Genomic DNA, 24,718 nt, shown 5'->3' with positions numbered 1-24,718 from the left:
CTTTTGCTGCGGAGCGGAGTGTGGGGAACTGCAGGAAAATGTTGACTTAGACCCAGAAGAGCCTCCCGGCCGGCTGCGCGGAGAAGAAGCCGCCCCTGCTCTGCGCTGCCCCAGCCCTCCGAGCCGCAGCGCCGGCTGCCGCCCGCTCCCGCTCCCGCCCCAGCCCACCGCCCGCCCGCCCGCTCCCGCGCCGCCGCCGGGGCCCCGGGACTAACTCCGCCGCGATCTCCCGCAGCCCCGCGCTCCGCGGGCTGACCCGGACCGCGGGTCCCGCCGGGGACGCAGACCCCGGCCCGCCTTCGGCTCCCAGACGTAGGTAAGCGGAGCCCCGCGCTGCAGCCTCGCCGCGCGTTGCTGCCGGCGCCTGCTCCCTGACTCCTGGACGTTCCCCGGCCGAGCCGCCGGCAGGGATGCACTTACTTTAGGCTCTGCCTCGCCTTGCGCCGCCGCCGGCGGAGCGCCGTGCCCCTCGCTGAGCCCGCGGCGCTGGGCGCGGGCAGCGCCGCCGCTCCGCACGGCCGCGCTCCGCCCGCGCGGAACGGCCGCGCTCCGCCGCCGCCCCCCCGCGCCCTGCGGAGGGACCTGCGGCAGCCGCGGCCGTCCCGCCCCGCCGCCGCTGCCGCCGCTGCTGCTGCCCCGCCGAGCGCGGGGGCTGCGGGCCGGGGCCGACCGCACAGCAGGCCCGGGGCTCCGCGGCGCGCCCCGCGCAAAGTTGCACCCGCTCGCTAAATAATTACCTGTTGCGGGTGTATTTGTGTAACTCTGCCGAGCGCCCGGCTCCCAGCCCGTGCGGGATGGGGGGTGCCTGTGGGGAGAGGAATAAATTACCCTTTGTCGGCTGTGGGGTGAGAACAACTTTTTTTTTTCTTCTTTTTTTTTTTCTTCTTTTTTTTTTTCTTTTCTTTTTTTTTTTTTTTCCTTTTTATTTCTATTTATTTTCACATGTAGAAATCTGGGGCCATCTGGAGACAGAAAACAGTGTGTCATGAGGCACCGTTGCTGTGTCTGGCTCTAAAAATAACATCTTGTTGTTAGTCTGCGCCAGCCCTGCTGGGATTTGAGCGCGGTTTGTCAGAAAGTAAAGAGCTCTGCTGGTGCTCAGGTGTGTTTTCTTTGCCCAGAAATGCCCCTGTGCGCGACGGAAGGAATCCTGCGGAACAAATGTTCTGCTGTTTGGCTTCCTCAGGCGCCCCGGCTCCCTCCTTTTGTTGCTTGCCACGAAAAGAGGTGCCATTTCGCATCATTCTGCAGAAATTGTTTGAATTAATGCAAGTGTGAATTCTTACCGTTTGAAGGAGGGTATTAGCATATCAAAGGTTTCTTAGCTCCGGCTCAATTGAGGGAACTTCAGCTTGTCTTCCATTTGCTTCCAAGAAGAGGCCCAAAGGGCAGTGGGAATTGTAAAGGGGTAAAATGGGGAGGTGGATTTGGGTTATGTTTCTGAACTTTTGCTGTTTTGCAATTATGCGAGTGAAAAACAAGGTCCCTCCGCTGCAGAGCCCTTGCAAGCGCTCGGACAATTACACTCTATTGATTAATGGCTTGTTCCGAGCAAAAAAAGTGACCTTTTATGACAGGCACTGTGGCGTGGTTTCTGATTCCTCCTCTCTGGGAGGGGGATTTAGAAAGTGCTTTCTCCCGCGCTCTTGCTCTGGTATGGCCTACACGTTACTGCGTGGAGGGATGAATGGGGAAGACCTTCTAATTACTTCAGAAAACAAATGAAATCTTGTAATAAAAGACTTCTCGGTTCCAGGCCTTTGAAACAAATATGCTTCCTTCCTTAATGGGTGGGTAGGCTGGAATAATAGATATTTTTATGGAGAGTTTTAAAAGAAGTTTTTATCACCATCAGCCATATGCTTCCATTTCCTTTTCATTCTAGAAAAAGTGAAAATGAGTAATTCTTGTAATCTCATTTAATCAGTGATACTGTGTTTACAAAGATAACCTAATTTGTGGTTAGTATTACCCTATAATAAATAATTCTCAACCAGCTATGGCAGGAGTGCTGTTTTGGTGGCTGTGTAGAACATTTATCGCATTGCAAGTTGTTTTACGAGACTACACATTCATAGTTTTTTACTCTTTTGTTAGTATTTTCTTGAGTTTAAGAGAGGATGTGGCCTGGCCTACCTTTTTATTACCTTTGCAAATCAATATTCATAATCCAGCAACCCAAAAGCCAAGCAAAATCCAGTTATCCATCAATAAGTTGGGACCTTTTCCAGGGACCAGATGTTTCTTGGTAACTGTATTCTGGTTTATATCTCTGGCAAAAAATAACTTCCTAAATTTCCCTTGCCTATTGCTTCTTTCCAAACCTTTTACTTGAATGATGCAGATACTAAAACAGGTATTTTGTGTTTTTAAAAAGTTGATTTAAGTCATTGATATGTAACATTTGGTCTGTTGTTTGGATGGGTTGGTTTGTTTGTTTTTATATTTTTCTTCTGATTCACCATTTGGGGAGTGCTTCTTTTACTGCCATGAAACTGATGTGCCTTTAGAGTAGGATATTCAATTTCAGGCTTCAATTTCCTTTCATGTAATGAAGGAACTGAGTATATATGGTATGTCTTGGTGAAAAACACTGCAGTTGATCAAGTATTCTGTTATCCTTAGATGGACACGGCTATTTGGGCATTTTGTAAATAGATGTATTTAGTGGTCCTAAAATTAGATAATTACTTTCAGGTAATTTCCAGCAGTTTATTTACCTAATGTCTTCAGCTGTCTGAAGTAGTACCTTTTGGTGGTGTAAAAGGAACATATTGATGTAATTGCCATTATCACACTTAAGTTGCTGTTAACTAGTCTGCTTTGAATGCAGAGGGCTATAAAGAAAGCGCATTATCCTTTCAGCTATTAGGGATAATCTAAAAATTGTCTTGGAAATGTTGCACTTTGGTTTATGTGACGGCAACCCCAAATTCGACAAATCTCTGAAGGTAAAAAAGTAGTAAAAAGAAGATCTTCAACGTTCAGATGACAAAATTGGACCACTTAGAGAAAAATTAATGTGCTGCAGCAGCACTTCAGCTGCCATTTTCAATCACCGTGGGTTACTATGTGTTGGCAACGGTAAAAAAGCATAGACGTTCAGATAGCTCAGGGAGCTGGTAGTTGGGGGAATCAGGATGTTGAATCATGTGGGGTAGAACAAACCAATTACTTCAGGTTTTGACTTGAGAATTTCCAGTAAACATTTTTTTTTTCTGGCTTTTGGCTCCCCTGCTCATTAATAGACCAACATCAAAGCAAGCAACCAAACTTCCAAATGTTATAAAAACTAATCTAAAGATACAGATCTCACATGTAGTCTTGCAAGTCTTAATTTAAAACAAGCAGTTGGAGTTTTTATTGCTGCAATTTTCACAATCAGCAGAGACATTAACACCAGGCTTCTGGGTGTTTCCCTTCTTAAAATGAGCAAGAGGAAAGCTTTAAAAAAACCAAAGTGTGCTTACTTAGTTCTTATTTGATCACTTCAGAAGCTTTCTCAATGTTTTATTTATCTCTTACCACTTTGAATGTGTAAAGTCAGGAAAGGGGGTTACTCGGGAATCTCTGTCTCTAGTAAGGGAAGCACCTTATTAAAGTTTAAATAAGCAAGGTAGTATAGTCTTAGGAGTTTGTAGTCTTTACGGTTAATAATATGTAATAATATGGTCGATTTTATTCTGGAAATGTGATACGTATACATGGCATTTTGATGAACAGATATTTTTAAAATCAGAATAGTTGGGATGAAGAAAATTTCCTATAGTTTTGAATTACGGCTTTTTTTAAGTCCATGATTTTCACTTAAAGATTTTGGAGAGAGAAACCTCTAGTTAGGCAAAACATTTATCAAAGTTTTATTTGAAATGCATTTCTAGATAGTGTGTCATAAATTCATGTAAATTGTAATAATCATACTGTAGAAAGCATTGTTTGACATCTAGAGAGCACAGAAAGACAATCATAAGTTTTTACTAAAATTTAGATTTAAATTTTATGTATTTCCAAGCCCTTGCTCACCTGTCCACCCAAAATGTTGACATAGCTGTAAGAAAATACCGTTACCTTGTACTATGGCTCCTGCTGGGGATTGTGCCATGCCTAATATTAATGACAAATAACCTACCAGTAACACTTTGTGTCAAAAAATGCTCTGTGATTCCTCCGCATTTCCACTAAGGAATATCTGCGGATGGCTTATTATGCAGGAACTGGAAGTAGCAAATAGTGATTTTTACCTATTCAGCTGCAAGTGCAGAAGTTAAACTACGTGTGGTGTGTAGTGGGAGTCATATCCATGCACAGGTAGACAAGCAGTCACTTATGAACTACGACAGTTCAGAGCACAGGCCAGTGAAATTTGTAGTCAGTCATGTTACTTGGAGATGTCATGTTAAACAGACCCTTTCAAAGCATTTTTTAGGATTGATGTTTATGATGTACAGAAGTGATTTGAAATTGCGAGAAATTTGCCTCCTTAAGTATTTATGTGCAGCTTTTAAACTTAAAAGCTGTCTATTATTTCTAAAAACACTGTCTGAAGCAAATAAAAAATTTTAACCATCATGATTGTAATTGGATGTCAAGAAAAATGGAAAAACAGCAACCTGTTTTAAGGCCATTCTCAATACTGTTAACAATCGTGTTTAATATTTAAATAGTTTTTGAAGATAGCTGCATTTTGTTTCCAACAGTTTTTAAAATAAAAGTAGCAGGTGGTTCTGGAATACTGGTAACTTATATATACCTGGTGTAGAAAATACTTCTGGTCTTTATTTAGCAAATGGTGATTCCTTTTAACATTTCTTCATTTAAAAGGTGAAAGATGACAGGTTTAAAGCCCTCTTCAGTAGGTAATTTTCTAGGAGTTCATGTTTCTTTCAGCCCTGTAATATACAAGATGTGTTTCTACAGCATGGACTGGGAAGATTGTGTCGCTTAATATCAGCAATTTAGCTATAGAAATACACGTGCTTAGTGAGTGCTACGGTCTGACAGCATTCTCTAGATGCAAACTGATAGTTAACTAGAAATTGATTCCAAAGGGAGGAAGGAAAAAAGTCTTCAAATTCAGAATCATAGCACCTCCAAGTTATGGATTGTTAGATTAAATGGAGCATTTTATGGGGTTTAGAAGAATATGTAATATGCATATGCCATGAATTCATTCTTTCTGATTTTCATGAGGTACTCTAATGATTCAACCAACTCTAGCCTGCCATTTACCCAAATTATTTAGAAATGCAGGATAGTAAAAAGCATTGCAGCCTGACTGAAGCAAGCACAATGCTCAACACCTGCAGGTAGAGTGCAGTCTCTAGCAAAATGCTGTTGATTGTTACTCTGGCGCAAAGCAAGCTTAAATACAGTTTGCTTAATTACGACAAAAATGCTTTTTTATGTAAAATATTCCATGTTTGGGGAATGTTTTGTGTGTTGTCTGCTAAGTAAAATCCCATCACACTTGTATATGTTTGTTCAATTATCAGAGCAGCTAAGAGGAGGAAAAAAAAAATCAATTTACTCTGAAAAGCACCAGAAATAAGATTACCTTGGCTAGTAGGAACTTGCCAGCATTGTCTAAATTGCATAATATTATCAAATGTTGCCATTTTTCATGTTCAGTAAGAAGGATATTGACTATTCTACATGTCCAGGTCTGCTGTTTGTCTATTTCTTTATAAGGTATAAGCATGTCTTATATTTATTCCTACAATAGCAGCTACAGATAAATCGGAGGATCTAACAATAACTTTATAAAATAGATGGAATAATGCCATTCACTGGAGAAATAGTATTTACTTGAGATAAGTGATAACAACTAGTTTTTTCACTTGTTGTTCTCGTAACAGACAAATGTAAATACCTCAGCAGACATTTCAGAGTGAAAGGCGAGAGATAAAATGTAATTACTTTTCAGGGTGGCTCTGACGATGCCCATGTTCTTGTCTGTAACAAAAAGAAAAAATCTTTGCTCATCACCTCAGAATATGAAGGCCATTGTTGCTTCTCAATATAAAAATATTTTCTGATTTCTGATGTTGACCTCAGTATTCATCTTTAACTCTTCTGTGTAAGCTGGAATCCTTATAACCATGAATTCTAGTTGCTGTTATCCAACGGAGCATTTAATAGAGCACCTAATGGACTCTGCTCCTGTATTTTTCTTGAATGCATAGCATCTTGCTTCATTCAGTCACCAAAACTAACTTTGCTACAAGGACAGGCAACACGACAAGTTAGAATCAATGGACCATTTGTAGGTCACAAAGTCAGTTTACTGGAATTTCAGAGGAAACTGGTTGAAAAGAGAGGACAAATGTCACTTTGAATAGAGATGTTTAAATCAGACTTCTGCCTTAGGGTAAAATTTAGGTCTGTTGTAGCCTAGATGTAATGTCTCCCTCTACAGAGCACAGCATTAATCATGGCTTGACAAGTGATCATGGGCTGAGAGAAATAGGGCCTGTCTTGGTTGTGTGGTTATTTTTTTTTCTAATCTTAATCTCTTAGGAGCACATTATAAACACTAACATTTACACAAAAAGATTTAAGTATCAATGTCTGTGTTTCAGTAGTGAGAGTAGCTAGCTTCCGAGAAAATCTAGTTAGAGTTAATAAGAAGCTACTTGTGTTTCTTACATAGATTCAGTATCAGGAATATTTTCCTTTTAACGTAATGCAGGGCTTTTTTGTATTAAGAGATTTATTTTATGCCATTTCCTCATACAAATATGGTAGAGTCTCGGTCTGCTTGTTTTGTTCCTTGGTTTACTAAATAACTCCAAATCTTCTTTCTTTACCATTGTTTTACAATGTGTTTATCACCCAAGAAAGATACTTCCTTTTGCAAAACAGGCAATCTAGGGGAAAGGGGGAGCAGTTTTTCTAAAATGTAACACAGATGAGTGGTTTTTTTACTATGTTTATATGTTAATGATGTGTTACTTTATTGCAACGGGCTACAAAACTGGAATAAAATAACGCGAATGAAGAGTGCTATTTAAGATCCCGAGTTCTGATACTGTACAAATTGTGTTTAATACTTGAATAAGGGATGTCTTGATTCATAGATAGGTGTGGGAGTGTTTATACATTTTATGGTAAAGGAGGGAATTTTCCAATTTCTTGGGCTTTTTTGCTGCTTCCTGTGGTGGGGGCAGTGTGGGAGCAGCCAAGCACTGGGTGTGCACCAGTGCTAGAGAGGCGCAGCTCCTTCACGGAGGGTTACGTTTGTGTTGGCAACTGTTGGAAAAATAGATAATATCAGTAAAGTAGCAGCAAAACAATTTATCGCTGGAGAATGATGCTTTAAAAATTAGAGTACTTCTGTCTATCCAGTTGCCTGTGGATGTGATGAAATCCCCAATCTCTCGTTTAGGTTGGGCTGCTGCTTTCCTTTGTGCCCTCTGTTGGTATTTTCCCATCAGTCGACACCTCACACCGATTACTGCTCTGAATCCAGATGACAGAATAATAACGCCGATTACTGCTAAAAGTTGTTTCTGGCAGCTGGGGAGGGGATGACCGACCTTGTTCCTGACTATCAGACTTGCTCTGCTGTTGATGGGCTCGGGTGTGCATAGAGAAGAGAGCCTTACTGTGAAATCAGTGCTGCAGTGGTGGAGAGCGATCATATGCCAGAAGGAGACTTTAATTCACTTTTCTATGTATTCTCTGTAATTTTTTACAGCATTGCAGTCTACGTCAGGGTGAGCAGTGTTCAGAAACAATTCCCTCTCAGTAGGCAGCGTTGCTTTTAAATAAAGTGACATTTTAAGAAAATATTTCTGAGAACAAGTTCTGCTGTTGACTCTGCATTTCTCTGGCAAATTCCCGATGCCTGTGTTGATGGTAGGCAGAATTCTTTTCATCTGATCCAGGCAGCCTTTCATTTACACTATTTTTTAGATTGTTTCAATGTGAAGTGACCAATTTGGAAAAACCTGCTTTCCCAGAATGAAAAATGATTGAATCTTCATTTTGAACAAAATGAGTGTTCTACAGAAGACTAATTCATAACTATTTTGTTGGCAGTGTCTCCAACAAAATTTGTCTCCAAAAGCTGTCTCCAACAGCTTTTATGTGCTTCAGTCTAATAAGTATTTCTTAAATGCAGACTGTCAATTGGTGAGAGTGATTCTTGTGTAAGTCAGTATAAAGTGCTTAAAGGAGAGAAGGTGCCTAAGCAGTGGTGGATTCCTGGTTGAGCTTCTGTGCCAGGAACACGGGTGTAGGCTGAGAGTTATTTTGAAGAGAGAGGGGAGGTGCAGGCTGACATAATCTGAAATTGAGAAGAAATCCTTTTGCCCTTCAGGCAGTAATCTTACCTGTGCTTGAACAGAGCATCATCTCTCCAAAAAGTTGTTGGCTTTTTTTCCCCCCTGCTTTCTTTATTTCCTCATTTGAGCAGGTGTATAATAGTATCTCACAGTAACTGGTTGATCCAACTGTTAAAGATATTCCAACAGCAAAGAGCTCTATTTGCAGCAGTCTCATCCTCCTGAGCTGAACACCCAAAATTTGTCTTGTGTTTATCCTATGTAATGGCTGAGCCATACTGAAATATCAGTACTGAAATGGCCTGTGTCCCACTGAAATAGGAGTATTTTTCTCATCTTTTTTTTTTCTTTTTTTTTTAAGATGATATTAAAAGCTTGAAGGGTTGTATTTTGGAGTTTATTTTCCCAGTGAAAATTAAAGTTGACACAGGGCATATGTGACTTTATGCCCAATGCGTATGCATTCATTTTATGAATGTTCTTCATCTGTCTAAGGGCACTACTTGCAGAAAGTGAGATTTCGCTCTGCAAGAGAAACAAAACCACAGGCATACATTTGTTCTCGCTCCGTGAGAAGAGAAATTAATGTTGCCTGATGGCTTCCCAGTTTTTTGGGTGTGTGCTAAAGGTTAGATAGGATGAAGGCTTAATTACAATGTACTTAATATTTATAGCTTCATTCACTGAAGCTTTGTCCCATTTGCATTGAAGGGATTTTTATCTAGAGAGCTCATCCCATTACGGCAAACAAACTTGAAACATTTGAAGGTAAGGATAATGTCTTTTGGGAGAAAAGTAGTTTACTTCCAGTTGGATGAAAATTACATTGTTACTTCATGATTTGATTTAAATTGATAGTGATTTTTTTTAAATATATGTAATTTAATTTTCAAGATAACTTACCATTCAGTTCAATTGCATTTTAAACTTTGGTGGAATGCATGTGTAATTGTATCCAAAAGTGACATTAGGTTTTTCCTTCTAGCAGTAAATAGAATGAAGGAATGCTGCTGCTTGGTTGGTTTTCAGCTAGACAAATGCATCAGATAGGATGAACTTGTTTCATTGTTAGGGGTGGTCTTTCATTTTTGTTTAGCTCTGAATAAACAGAGCCATTTTTAAATTTCATTCTTTTTTTTTTCTTCTCTTTTTTCTCTTCTGTTTTTTCTGCACTGTGAAAGCATTTAGATGACTTTGGGAAAAGAAATTTTTGTGACTTGATATAGGAAAAACTAAAGCTGAATGTTTAACTTTTCTGAGGAGACAAGAAGAGACACAGAGCTGGAAAAAAAGCAGAGAATGTTTCCTATATTGCCTCCTTATGCTGGGTAACATCACAGAAGGATTTCTGGGGGAGTTTCTTTAAAATGATGACTGATTATTTGGTCTCCTATGCTGGCTGTTGCCCACATTTTTCACATATTTTTGCTCATTCTTATTATTACCTGCAGAGGGAGCTTGTATATGAGATAATCAGAGTAATCAAGGCATTCAGGGCTGAATTGATTCCAGTAAGTACAATTTAATTTCACTGTGTCTTTTCTGTTATGCAGAGCAGAAAGGCTCGGCAAGACAGCTTTTAAAAAGGCCGTCCATCAGTAACAGCAAATCACAGTGAGCAAAGATTATAAAACATCAATAAGCACAAGCCAACTTAAAAAATATAATTCAAAGAAGTGCCTATTAATCAGAAGTTTAAAAAAGAGATGAGGAGAACAATTCCTGCCGGTTGAGGTGCAAGAGGATGGTTTTGGTGTTCTGTATCACAAGAAGCAGATTTTTGTTGCATAAACTGTCTTCTCAGATTCTAAAAATGTCTTGTCAGCATCAGAGAGACAGCAGAGTGCTTTCAGGTCTTCGACACATCTCGTGCAGAGTAGTAGCCAAAAAGCAGGAGGTAAGTATTTCCTATTTACCCAAGCAGTGTTATGGAGCATAATCAAGGTGACTGCGGATGAAAGGCTAACTCCTAATTTTGCTTTTTCACTATTTAAAATATAAAGAAGTGAATGAGTTGCATCCAAATTGAGGAATTGATACAGTCAGGTAGTAAAGCAGGCAAACAGTTACAAGAATTTCTGTCTTAAGCTTAAATAAATGCTGACAACAAAGAGCAAGGAATGTCTTAACCTAAGTTTATTTTTGTATTGTAACTTAAAAACTTGCTTGAAGAATCAGAAGTTTGTACTTCAGGTAGTAATTTTTCCTTAATTTAGCACAATGAAAAAAATCATCGGGTGTATTGCAGTCTTCATAATTTGTATTTTAGTTATCTGGATAATGAAGGTGTGTGATCCTTCAAAAAGTTAAGACTTCAAAGAAAAAAAAATATATAATACAGTTTCGCTTGCTGAGCAAGAAGCATAATAGATGGTACTTAGATTTATTCTGTACTTGTCTCTGGAAAAATGGTGGCAATCATTTTACTTTAAAATATTTCAGTAAACATAAAGATGATTTGCTATGATATTGTCAGGAAATAAAGCAGTAGGTATGCACATTCCATAAAACAGAAACAGCTTTCTGTAATATGCTCTCCTGTAATAAATCTGTGGTGTAAATTGGTCAGTTGATTTTTTTTCTTTTTTGTTAGTTTAAATGAAGAGAACTTTAATATACAATCAGCCTAATGTGATCTTAGGGGTTTAGTTTGGATTCCCTTTTTAAACATCGGGGAAGATTTACCATATCTAAAAGAGTAGTAGCTCTGTCTCAATTTATTATTTATACTGGCTAATCCTTTCTAATGTGAAAAGTCAGCTTGTTATTGTAACACCAAATGGCCCTCTAAGTAGGGAAACAGTTAAGTAGATCTCCTGTAATAGGTTGTTGTCTAATAAAGAGATTTATGGTATTGGCAAGGGCTATTGTATAGGTATTACCCTCTCACAGCATGATCATGTATTATCTTAACAACTCAGTGCCACGTTTATGTTGAACATTTTCATAACAGGGTAAGAATATTAGCCACAGCAATTACACCCCAATAGGATTATAATGGTAAGATTTACAGAAAATATATAAATTCTGTCTTTCCTGGAGATTTTGGTAGGTGCTGGGAGTTGAAAAGTTGTACCATCCTTTTTGCATGGGAAAATACTGACGTGCAAGTCATGATGAAGAAAGAGAGGTTTGTTAATTTAATCTTGTTGAGGAATTGTGGAGAGGCAAGGACATAATCTCTCTTTACACAGTGTGTCCTTTTCTTTCCTGGTGAGGCAGGGGTGTTTCAGGAGTTCCACTCAGTGGAGGTTACTGTACAGTATGAAAATTCAGACGGGAATGTAACTTTAGTTCTGGTGTGAGGATAATGCAGCTGCGATTAAGATATATTTTTAACAGCCTTGTATTTTGAAGGTAGAACAATGGTAATTTGCATGCTACATTGGAAGAGCCTACTTAAATAAAATCATATAATTTTTTTTGTTTTAGCTGTAGCGTAACACGTTTTCTCTTTCACTAGTGCCAGGTTTTTATGGTGATAAGTAACTTAGATAATTTTTAAAATTACTGCAAGCAACAAAAGTGACAATAATGTCATACTTCTACAATTTTCATGTAAGTGACATTCAAGCTGTTCCTTAATTCTTAAAATTTTCCATCTGTTTTTAAAAAAAACCAAAAAAGTGAGACATTAATACTCACTTACTTGGCAGAAGCAATGTTCCAGTCACGTTTAATAAAACTAAATTATGTTTTGTCAATAAAAAACACTTATGGGGACTAATTGAACAAAATGCATTAGGTTATATAGTCATTTATGAATAACTGCATTGAGTAGCACAGCAGTCTGCATGGCAGAGTGCGATGAAACAGCCACATATTTTAAGATGGTATCTTGAGCTACAATTCAGAAAATACTGAAATAATGAGTGTTTAAACAAACAAAATACTTTTCTTTCCCTGATTTCCTGTGTCAAAATTAGAATAAGGTAATTCCAAATTAAGAAAATTGCCATCTATATAGATGGCAATTCTTATTGTATAAGAAACTTCCAGTACATGTTGCATACGTTGTAGACATGCAGTGGTAGTATTGGTTGCATTTGTAAGACACATTTCCTGGATACTTTGCATTAATTCTATGTGTAAGAGTTTCTACAGAAAGATTCTGTACCCATCTGTTTTAAATTGTCATTGATCACCAGAGAAAAGATGTACACGTTTCTTTTGACATGATATATCCCACTTCTGAAAATGTGCTAGGAGAAGTTGCTCATGCATTTAAGTGTGGGGTTTTTTTTGTGGTTTACTGCAAAATAGCTGGGACTTCAAAGCTGCTTTAAAGTTAATACTCAAAACTTCATTATTTTTGTTATCATGGTAGCAGTGTATGGCTTCATCTGTGACCAGTAGCCCATGCATGTTGTATCTAGTGCAAAATTCTGGAACTTTGTCTGTAGTTTTGTGTTCAGAAGAAGAATAACATTTTCTATTTTAGACAAACTCCTGTAGGTTCTTAGGTTGGCTTCACATTGCATTCTTTTTGAACTGTGGAAAGCAATGGTATCTTTTGTCTGTGAGTAAAAAGAAGACACAAAAGAATGAGTGTTACCCCCAGTGAAAGTGAAGCTCCAGCCGATTTAAGAGCGTGAACTGTGACTGCATTGTTGAGGGCAGTGCCTGGCTTGTTGTACCCAAGCTAAGAAGAAGCCAGTACTTAGAATAAAAGGGTGAATAATGCATAAAAATGCAGTAAAAACATTGTATCCACACTTTATTATTACAAGTATTTATAATTAATTTTGAAAGTATTACAATAGATTGCAGGGGATTTGTTTTATGTGGATTTATCATTTTAGAAGTTGTCTACTGTTTCAGAATACAATTTCTACATTTGAAAGAGGAAAATATATGCAGAAATATTCTTACCAAATTGTTAGCCTTATGTGCTCTCCCGAAACATATTCAGAATGTGTATATATAACTGTGAGATAGATTAACCATTTTTCTTTTTGTACAAATGCCATAATGAATGGCCTCTTAAAATCAGTATTCTTCTGTTTGCAAGACAACAAATCAAAGCACAAATCCACACTGTAGTCATTTTACTTGCAGCGTGCATTAGAAATGAAGCCACACTAAGTCATACTTAACTGCCCACAGACAACTAACCCTGAAGAAGGGGCAAGTCTTTTTCTTCTGTCTTTTTTATTATTATTTATGTCTCTTTGTCTGTTTGGAACAGCCATGCTGTTATGACTAATAAAGCTTTTGTATTTGGCAAATGGGATGCAAGTAATCAGCAGTTCTTGGCTCATGACTGAAAAATCTGCCGAGCAGAGCACATAAAACCAATATAACCTTTCAAGTATACCTGTGAATAAAATTCTTCCTTATGCTTCTGTCACCTGTACAGTAATTAATCTATCCTTCCTACGTCTTCACTTCTACTGGTATTATTTCTGATTACAATGGGTTTTTTTTGGTCTGTGGCATGATAAGCAAGTACTGCTAGAACAGATTTTAATTTAAAATAACAAATAAAAGAATATAGGGACCAACAGTGAAGTCAGCATCTTTGTGCTATCTATCTAATTACCAGCCAATTGAAAATTTTGGTTTATTTAAATTATATTTAGCTTAATATCTCCCAGCATGTGATTTATTGCCAAGATTCCGTAGTCAGTAAATCTTAGTTCTTGCATATTTTCCATAGAGAATCACTCAGTATATGAAACTATTATTTAAAACAATTCTTTTTGTTTACTACAATTTTATATATTAAAAAAAAGTCACAAAAGTCCTAATGTTAATTGAATCAGACTCAAACAAATGAAAATTTTTAGTAGGTCTGCTGGAAGGTGTCCAGTAATTATTTTTTTTTGTATTTTAAATAGATACTTAATAACCAATGCACCAAATAAAGCTGCAGCATTAACAGATTATTAAAACTAATTGGTAAGGGTTTAGAAAAAATACGTGGTGCAGTGAGAAAATTTGCTGCTATTTCAGTGCTGTGGTTAAGCAGTTTGCACAACTGTGTTCACAACCTCTGCAAAGCTGAGATAGGATTAATATATCCTTAACTACTTAATTACAGCCATTATTTAAGTTACCTAAATGAAAGCTGCTCAGATCTCGTGCATCTATGAAGTATTAGCTGCTGCTATACTAGCTGGGTAGGTATGCTCAGTGGAGTTGTTTTGGGGCTCACAGATGCTCTAAGGGAGTAGCCCCTGATATCATCCTCTAACACTCACTCAAGCTCATGACCATTGAACAAGTTGTGTTTTTACTGCAGTGTTGGTGAAACACTGAATGCCGGTGTATGCAAGAGATTTCCGCCCCTTCCCACCCTCCTCAAAAAAGCAAAAGAACAAAAAGTGAAAAAAAAAAAACGGCTTTGTTACTGTAGGTTTGTGACTTGTAGCTCTCTGGTGGCATGGGCTGTGACATCCTGTGTGACATCCTGGGTGCAGTTTCTGCCATGGCTGTCCCTTGGGTCTAGGGAAGTGTGAGTCCTTCTGTCCTGCAGGTCCACATTCTCAGCTTCATTCTTTCAGTTGCTTCATGATAAAATGAAGGTGTAATTAGGACTAATTTAGCTAATCATCATAAGCTGGAGGTGGTCCCATCTGCCCTTCCCCCTGAAAACCTGTCTGTGATACATGAGTGCGATCTGTGAGAGTGAAGGGGGAGCTTTGTGTGTGCTGTCTGCAGATGAAGATCCTTGGAAACCAGGTTTGTCCTTTTTCTGTTATTCACAGTCAAAAAGTCAAAATCTCCATTTTAATGAAGACATTTCAAGGAACAGACGGGCTGAGAAAGATACTGTATTTCTTTACATGCTCCTTCCTCTTAAACATGGAAGAAGCCTTAGGCTCTAAATTAAAGTGTTTTACCCTGTGTAGTTGATCTCAGGCTGCCCAGTTGCCGTGAGGAGTTAAAGTTTAAAAAAAAAAAATTGTAAATGGCTTGGCAGTTTCATGTTTTTCAGTCTGTGGTTATCTTTTGTCCCCCTCATGTCCTGTTTTTGTCAATATTTTCCTTTTACCTAGGAACTGTAGCAAGTGGGAGGAAAAGTAACTTGAAAGAATGTAGTCATGCCAGAGACGCATTTTCATGTGGGAACCTTTATAATAATCCCGTCATGTAAATGACATTCACTATGGAAACAGTAAGAGCTCTTACGAGCAGAAAGGTTCATCCTGTGCTCCTTAGGAAACACAGATTTCCTTATCTCCCTTCCTGGAAAGGGCACACATGTGCTGGGCTGGGGGAGGCTCTGGCCAGGCTCGCTGTGGGGGGACCTGGGGAGGCTTTGCGGGAGCGTCTCGGGCAGTGGTGTGTCTGGAGCCCATGTGGTTTTATGAGCGTGTTGGAAATGGAGCTGCCTCAGTGGATAGGTGTGTTTAGCATTTTTAATTTTGCCTGGTAGAGTAGTGTTGTCTTTTTTTCTTTCTTTAAGTCGTTGGTTTCTCAGGTGTTCTTCAGTTCTGGTGAATTTCTGGGGGAGTCCTCCCCTGCAGCAGCTGGGGTCACAGGTGATGCTCACAGTTTTGCTGGCTGGATTCCAGGATGTTTCCTAGAGTCCATTTTCCTTTAACCTGGAGCAAGAAGAAATGTAGATTTTTATTATTTCAAAAGCTTCATATTTGTAAGCTTTGTTGAGGAGTCTTGTAAAATTTAAAATTGTTTTTCAGTGTTTGTTACTATCTCTACCACATTCTTAAAAATTAATTGTCTGCTTGAATAGTGTTTCCCAATCAACTTGAATTATTGATGTTTTGGTCCTTAGTGGAAGAGCAGTGGTACTTTTCTTCCCACACCAGTCTGTTCAACCCCTGTTTAATGAGTTGTACTCCAGTACCTATAATAGAAATATAACGCACAAAAAAAAAAAAATCATAATTATGGCTTATTGAGTAGGGTTAAAAATGGGAAGGGGGGAACTTGTGTGTAAGTTCAGGTTTTCAGAAACTGGTGCTCTGTGGATGTTGAAGTAATCGGTACTAACTGTTTGGAAGTTAAGACTGTTAGTGGCCATTGCAAGATAAATACTTTCCTAGGCAGAAATGCCTAACTTCAAAGCATATTTAAATATTTGAAAATAGTTAGATGAATATATTTTTAATTTTAGTTATCTTAAGCTGTTCTTAGACCCTGTGTGTTTTACAAATATTTTCAAAGTGAATTAAATAACAACAAAATTTTACCAATCCAAAGTAAATATCTGCTCATGAATGTGTATATACTTGAGTACACATATGTCTGGGTCTTTATTAAAATACTACTTGTTTAAAAATAAAAACTGCCCTGTTTATCTTTTGATAAAATTTGTGAGATCAGAAGAAGAAATATGTGTCCAGAGCCATGGGTGAAGGTCGCTGGTGGCTAGGAAGAGCCTGTTTCCCTTCATTCTGCTCTCAGCCAGCAGGACTGTACAGCTACATGTTCTGGTTAGTAAATAACAATACCGTGGAAAAGCTAAAAAATTGCTGTTGTAAAACAATACTGTCACAGTGAATTTGTTTTTTATTTTGGAGACAAGAAATCATTAGGGTGAAATCTCTAGCTGTTGAAAACTTCCACTGTGCTTGCTGCAAGCTCTTCTTGTACACCAAGGTAGTCTTGGACTAGATATTTTTATTTTAAACAACCTATAAAATTGCTATTTTTAGGTCAAAAATGTCTAATCACCTCTTGACTGAAGAGATATTAAAATAAAACTGAATAACTTCTGGAGAATATGTTGATAACCAAGCAGTGTTGGGTGAAGTGTTCCGTCATGTCTCTGTCCATCGCTTCTTACATATCTGAGAAGATGGACCTTTAGGTTGACTTGGTTTTTTCCTGTCCATTCTCATCTGTTTTATTTATCTTCCTGTCTTGCTTTTTTTTTTTCTTCCAGAAATAAAATCTTAGTTCAGTCCAATAGTGACCCGTAAGTAAGCTGTACACTTATTACTGTCACAACCTCTCTTGGATTTGATTTTAAACAAACAAACAAACAAACAAATTCCCAGAGTGGGCAATGGATGTGTTGAAATTGTGGTCAGCTTTTAAAAATTAGTATTATTAATATTATTTTTAAAATTAATATTATTAATTAATTAATATTAGTAGTATTTAAATTAATATTATTATTATGGCGCCATTAGCCACTTATAGAATATTGCAAGGGCGCTGTGAAATCATCAGCCATTTATAGCAAATGATTACTTGCAGAGTGGCAAATGTTTCAAAATATTTGTGTGCAGGTAAGAGATGCAGACACAGATCTCATTGCGCACTGTGCGTGCTGGCCCCTCTGGTAGCATTGAGTGTCCTCGTCCGTTCCTGCTGTGACTCGCTTGTGCGGGGAGTTTGGTGGACTCTGCTGTGGGCTGGTGCTTTTCGCGTGGATGCAGGGGCAGGTAGTCGCGGTCCGTGTCCTGGCGGGGGGAGCTCTGTACCTTGGGCTGTGTGCAGCTGATCCTGGGCGCTGGAGTCGGCTGGAAGGCAATCACGCGGCGCTCCGCTGTTTGGTGCGAGCGGGTCCTTCCCTTGTGTGGCGGTGCCGGGTGTGCTCTGTGATCCCCGCTGCTGCTCCTCGCTGCCAGCCCTGCCCTGCTGCGGTGCTCCGGCCGAGCCTGCCCGCTCTGCGGGGCTCTGTGCTCCGGCCTTCCCTCCCTCCTTCCCTCCCATCTGCTGCCTTGCCCCACGCCCTACCCAGGGGCTTTCCCGCTTCCTCTGCACTCGAAACCACCCGCGGGAATGCCGGCTTCCCGCTCTGCCTGCTCACTTGCTTTTTGATTTTTTTTCCCTTCTCTTCTTTCTTTGTTTTTTTTTTTTCCTTTCCTTTTTTTTCCCCCGGCCCCATGGTGTGACTCTCACTGATTTCTGGTGAGTAGCTGGCAGCACGAGGGAGGCTGCCTGATGATGATGATGATTTCATTGTGCATCTGATTTGCAATCTATTGCAGAAGTGCCTGTAATGCTGACTGCTGTTATTTGGTGTTAGGATTTTAAAATATTAGAGTACATAGAGCACAAGTTAAATCAAGATGGCTTGCGGAACGTGTGTGTAAATGGCATCGTTTTGTGAGTGTGAAGGTTTGGCACAGTGTCTTTGGGCAAGGTGTGAAATCCGGTGATCTAGATTAAATTTGGAGTTTTTGAGATTGCTGAACAAGAAGATGGTAAAATGGCATGCATTTTCTTAACAGGGACGGCTACTCTTAAATTTGCTTTCTATCTGTTGAGCTGTCAGCCACTCTGTCACCGAAGGCTTAAAGCTATATTCATGAAAACAAGAGTTTTCTGGATTTCAAAGAAAATGCTATTTTTGTTAAAAATAGCAATCAGAGCAAAAGGTTAGACTGTCATCAAAGTGTCTGTAAAAATATGCTTAAGACCCCGTTCTGTTCTTGGCTGTTGGAAGAGATGATGACTTGTAAATTGCCTTTCATAAAAATGAGTTTGATTTAAGGTATTAATAAAATCTAAATTTGTGCATTCTGGCTGTGGGGACTGAAGATTTTAATTTAGTGAAATGCCAGAACAATTTTTTTGTGCTCAGTTTGATAAGTGTTGTGTGAGAATTCCATCTTACTAAATTAGGGCAGACATATATATTACAGTGTTTACAAACTGTTATGATTACAACCTGTTAAATTTCAGATTTAATATTCAGTCATTTTTGAGCAAAAATATCACCTCATTTTTGTCTCAGCGCTGTTGAATTCTTGGGTTAAAATAGATTAAATTGCAAATGTTAATCTAAGTAACTGTGGAAAGTTGTGACCTGGATTTGAAATAGCCATGAGACTGTCACAGCAGCAGTAAATCTTCCAGAACATGTAAGGCTGGCACATGGCAGGGATATGTCTGATGTGAGAATTGGAGTGCGGGTGCAGAAATAGCCTGAAAAGAAAATCGTGTGCCAATATAATTTTATTCTAAAATTTAAAAAAGGAGAAATTATCACTTTAATATAAAGCTGTGTTTTTAAAGGTAGCACACAGTAACTTCATAAAAACTTATTTTAAAACAGCAATCTAAAATTCAAGCTGTATTTAAGAAGGACTGTTTGTGGCACTGAGGCACCTGGTTCTTAATCCTCATGGGCTTCCTCTGGCAATCTTTGAAATGTGGATGGGAATTTCGGGCGCAGGCTTCAGCTTAAGAAACCATCAGTTTGAGGAAAAGTAGATACTAAATGTGCTTCCCTTTTGTTTTAAGCTTTTTTTTACTGTCCTGTAATAACTACTTTTCTCTCAACTAAGCCTGGCTTCAGCCCTAGTTCTGGGTACTTTTAAAGCCTGATATCATCAAAAGGCCCTGAATGTTAGTTGTCAAGCACTGGCATTGCTGGAATCTTTTATTATCTTATTGCTTTGATTTTCTTCATCTCTCTTAAAATGTGTCAAATAAAAATGTGGGCGATGTCAGGAGAATATGATAATAGTAATTTTTAAAGCAATGTTTTGACTTAAAAATAATGTTAAAACAATCCTGCTCAAGCAAATCTTGATGTTAATCAGGGACATTAATTGATAATTAAACCTAGTGTATTAAATAAATTTTACACATGCATTTGATCTAACTTGCTGTTCTTTTCTATAAATGAATATTTTTTTATACAAATTTATTCTTTCATGAAGGAAAGAAATGAGCTTGGAGATACTGGACTATGTGTCCACACGACAAAATTATCTTGGGGCGCTATAAAAAGGTATTCAAAGTGTTATCATATTTATTATTGCAGTGTTGACCAATGATTCTTTTCAATTTCTAAAAAGCAACAGGATAGTAGGGCTTCTGCAGTGAGAGCCTGCAATACTTTACCTCTGTTTTTTTTTAAAAGCTAGAATCTGACTTTGTTCATTTCCTTCACTCCAGAGAAGGGTGATTGGCAGGCTCTGGCATTCAGCTGTCCACAGCTGAACTGCAGGGCTTGAGTTGCCTTGGCAGGGCTGCAAGTAAAAGTTTGTGCCGCTTTTGCCAACTGTGTTCTTGGCTCAAGCTGATGTTACACGTCTCTCGACTCCAAAGCATGCTCGTTTGCCAAATTCTACCTAAAAATGTATGCTGGAATTCCTAATTAAATAAACCCCCCGATATTTATTTTATTCCTTGGAAAGGCAGGCATTCTTTCACAGTAGATGCTGCTTTGGTAGAAATACAAATAAAAATTTAAAAAGCCCAAGGTGGATTAGAAAGTTATAACTGCTATTAGGAGAGAAATTTTCTCTTGCAAACAGATTAGTAGCTTTGCTTTCTTCTAAGTAGTGAAATTATGGGACTTTACCAGGTTCTTACCTGAAGTTCTTTGCATATATACATTTTCTTGTTTATTTTTCAAGTATTTTGAAAATTGTTGTGCTTCAAAGGATAATAGCAGTCAGTATATAATTTCCTTGGATTTTCCAGCATTACAACTACCTTATTGCTGCCGTAAGCTGGAGGTAGCAGTTCAATGATAAAGGTGTAATTTATGCCAAACCAGTCTGGAAGCTTTTTCAGAAGACTGATAGCAACTGCTTTTATACATATTGCTATGTAAAATGCTTATTAATGTTAGCAGATGTTGCACTTTAATCCCCCAGAATGATTGTTTGGTAGCAGCAGGAGATTTATTAAGCTTGAGTTGTGTGAAATTGTGTGTGCATAAGCTGCTATTTAGATTGTAAAAATGCCATTGAAAACTGTAAAAAAGTTCTAACTGTAATTGGCAGAGAGGTATTAGCTGCTTTAAAAGAAGTATATGTGTACCACTGGCCCTTTTGCTATAACCTCTTTATCATTTATCTTCTTGTATTAATGTCACTGAATTATTAATTCATGAGCAGGGTTGGATAGGGTGAAGGCACTATTTAAATGTGTGGCACATGTATCCTTATCGCTGGAGACATGAAAAGAGTCATTTTGTGTTATCTATAAAATGGAAAGGACATTTAAAAATTTCATTTACGGTAATCCACTTCACTTCCCAGTAAAACACCTAGATTATTGCTACTATAATATAATGTTCTTATTAAAATTTTGTAATCTTTCCTCTCTCTTACTTATAAATACTGTTGATAGACAAATGTAGACTAATTTTTTTTTCTTTAGTTGCACATACAGTTCATGAACTGCAGCAGAACATATGAAGAGCAGGGTTTAAATAAAAAACCAATTCTCTTTAATTTCTAGTAAAAGAATACAAAATAAAAGCCAATAAGTATTTATAATCATGAAAGGCTAAATAAATTATCATCTAAAATCATAATGTAGCCTAATTAAAGAAAAATAGGATGTTTTCCAAAGTAACAGTGTCATTGTCACATTGAGCCATCAAGAGCTATATTATTTAAAAGAAATTGTAAATGTGTGGTTTGGTCTGCTTGATGAAACCAGAGAATATCAGAGGTCACATTGCTGCTAAAAAATGTGTTAAAAATGTATCTTAAATTTCATCTGTGTTGTATGGATGATTAAAAAAATTTAAATGTACAGGAAATAAAATGTTTTCAGTCATTTCAATGGAAAGAGTTCATTCTCTTGAATACTTTAAAAAGTATTCATTCTTTTTAAAAATTCTTTGCATGAAAGCAATTTCAGGATATTTTGTCCTCAAGTGCTCATGGTGGCTGGCATGGCAGTGCTGGAGATAACTCATATTCCATTTTGTTTAATATTTAAAAGATATCACTTCACACTTCCCTTTTCACCATGCATGGAAGAGACCTTCACTGTTTCCACAATACATGGGGAGTTTTTTTCTCTTCAGAAATTTCTCTGCAGAAGAGAAAATGTTATGTAGGCTGCTAGGGAGAAGAGGTTTTAACTGTGGTACATGCAAGTAGAAGGAGCCTTCCTGCTGAATTGTAATTTAGAGTTTTTCTTGCTTGTAACTTCTCCAAATGTAATCATTATAGTTTCCTGACTTAGACTTTCAACAGACGGAATAAAAAATAACTGAAATAATTTCTATTTTTCTATTATAGTTTTAATAAGTAAGAAAGCCCAGTTTTCCCAAACTGAAGGAATGTTGCAGCTCTGCTTAACGACTGGTACTTATTCAGCTGTCTTGCATAGTTAAGAATAGTCACCTGAATGTTCATTGCTTATTAAATTGTACAAGAAAATACTCTTAACTACAGCACTATTATACACCTTGGCAACTTGTGTGTCCTTGCAGAGCCCATCATCCAGTAAGGGCATTGGATCCTTTGTTTCATTGCAGAATCAGACCCTTTCTGAATAGATCCTGTAAATTTATTTGCCAGATTTCTTGCAGACATTTCTCACATCCTCGATGATGTGCTAGCAGTAGGTGTGTAATTCAGTAGAATGTTTGTGTGTAGGCACAAGGAAGAGAGTGGTTGTGCAGTGCTGTCATACAGGGCTTCTCACCCTTGAGCTCCTCTCGAATGTGTGTATGAGAAAAGCCAGTTACAAGGGGAGAAAACCAAGGAAACCATTGATTTTTATTTCATGGTTTTAGGGTTTTCAGCCTTCTAAGTGCTACTGGTATGTAAAAGGGGTGAACATGAAAGATGTGTCTGCTGGCACTGCCTGCTATTTTTTTGTACTTTGGAAGTCCACACAGAAGTCCTCCAAAGGCTTACATAAATTCAGTGGAGTTCCTACCTGTAAGTGATACTTGCCTGGAGAAACTCTTGTCTGCTTAAAGAGCAGTTAGACTTCTTCCCTCCTTCTGTTGTCAAAATTAAAAATTTTGTTGTGGCTCATAGCCAAGTATGGGATGGTAGCACACGGCACTTCTCAGGTTTCTATGCAAGACATAAGCCATTACCTTTTAATAGCTAAATGGTCTGTAAATGGTTTGGAAAATCCAGGTTTATGGAATTACTCCTGGAAGTTTGTTTGATGGTGGTGATTTTTAGTGGAACTAAAAAGTGGTCTTCTAAATGTCCTGACAATCAGGCTGCTGGAAAGAAAACCTACTCTCTGATTATGGTAATATTAATAGTGCTTCAGAGAAAAGAAACAAAGCTAGAAATAATGTAAGAAGGGGTTATCCGAAAAAAGAAGGAAAATTTAAAAAAGCTTAGGTACAGCATGCTTTAAAACATGGTTAAAAGCATGCATTATTGAAATGGTCATTAACAAAATGCATTGTTGTGATGCTATGATAAATTCTAATACTTGAGCATATGATGGAAGAAGAAATATTTAAAATTTCCTTTCTCCTGCTCTCTATATATAGTCACAAATTTTTCACGTTTATTTGCATGCTCATCTGATGTATTTTATCCTAGATTATCTCATTGCTCCCAAGAAAACCCTTTTGGTAATATTGATAACCTAATATATGACATAGTTTGGTCATTATTATTTCATTTAGTGGTCATATGTATAGACCAAGAGGGAATCTGAATATTGATTTCACTGAATGGCTAGTAACAATGATTTATGAGTCACAGATTCAGTGCAGTGAGCCAAACACAGCAGAGATTACATCTTAGGTGCCACCATTGATTTTGATTCATATTTCACTGCACAATGATTAGGCCATGGTCTCACAGATGTTAATGTTCCTCTCCAAGCAAAGATCTGCCCAAACCACAGTCAGTATCTATACACCCACTGCTTCTGACTTTAAAATGCTAAATATTGTTCAGTTGCTTATAAAGAGTTGGTATCTCTGCGATAACAAAGGGTTTTGATAGAATTTTTTTAAATAATCAAAAGTGATTTTGCTGCACACTCAAGCTTATTCCTAAAACTGGAACAATATAATTTATATTGAATACAGATCACTTAATATGATTATAAGTACAACTGATAGAAAATGGATACTTTAAAATGAATGTTAAACCAGCAGCTTCATGAATCTTTTTGATAATATTCCTTGGCACGTGCCCAGAAAAGAAGTTTTCAGTGCAGTAGTTTCCAGGGAATTGATGCTACCAAACTGAGGTTTGTGCTTGAATATCAAATGCCGAGGCTGCAGCACAGCCATCCCCCAGGAGGTCCAGTGTGTTGGGCTATACAGCCCCCATTAACCTGGTTATGGCATGGATAAAAGTGCTCTACATGCATGATAAAAATGTGTTCTTGTCTGCTCTTGCCTGTAACTTGATTTTATTTTGGAAGTGAGTAACGTGTGGGTGTTTTGCTGGCTCTGTGCTGGTCTGCGGAGTTGTCTTACTTCAGTGAAAGACAGAATCATAGTACAGTTTGGGTTGGAAGGCACCTTAAATTATCATCTAATTCCAACCCCCCTTCCATGGCTGGGGAGACATGCTGCCAGACCGGGTTGCCCAAAGCCCCATCCAACCTGGTCTTAACACACTTCCATGGATGTGGCGTCAGAAACCCTGTTGCAGTGCCTCACCACTCTCACAGTGAGGAGAAGCGTCCAAACATCTACCCTAGATTTACCCTCTTTCAGTTTAAAGCCATTCCCCCTTGTCCTATCACTGCAGGCCCTTGCAAAAAGTCCCTTTCCAGCTCTCATGTGTCCCTTTAGGTACTAGAAAGCTACTGTAAGGTCT

The 24,718-nt window shown here is 38.3% G+C and overlaps 1 protein-coding gene across 10 annotated transcripts in view; it reads left to right on the top strand.

The window, feature by feature from the left end:
* ADGRL2 (adhesion G protein-coupled receptor L2) overlaps positions 1–24,718 on the top strand; it is a 387,559-nt gene that overhangs the window by 231,304 nt on the left and 131,537 nt on the right. For 3 of the 10 annotated variants that reach the window (XM_063165838.1, XM_063165837.1, XM_063165830.1), the window contains exon 1: positions 215–316. The exons of 6 other annotated variants lie outside the window; for them this stretch is intronic. The gene's annotated coding sequence lies outside the window, so the exon portion shown is untranslated. Of the gene's footprint in view, positions 1–214; positions 317–739; positions 846–24,718 lie in introns of those variants that run through there. One more of the 10 variants, XM_063165831.1, reaches the window with a different exon arrangement.

The sequence above is a fragment of the Melospiza melodia genome, chromosome 11 (assembly GCF_035770615.1).
Source record: "Melospiza melodia melodia isolate bMelMel2 chromosome 11, bMelMel2.pri, whole genome shotgun sequence".
NCBI lineage: Eukaryota > Metazoa > Chordata > Aves > Passeriformes > Passerellidae > Melospiza > Melospiza melodia.
The sequence above is the reverse complement of the archived record's forward strand: the minus strand, read 5'-3'. Positions and strand labels throughout refer to the sequence as shown.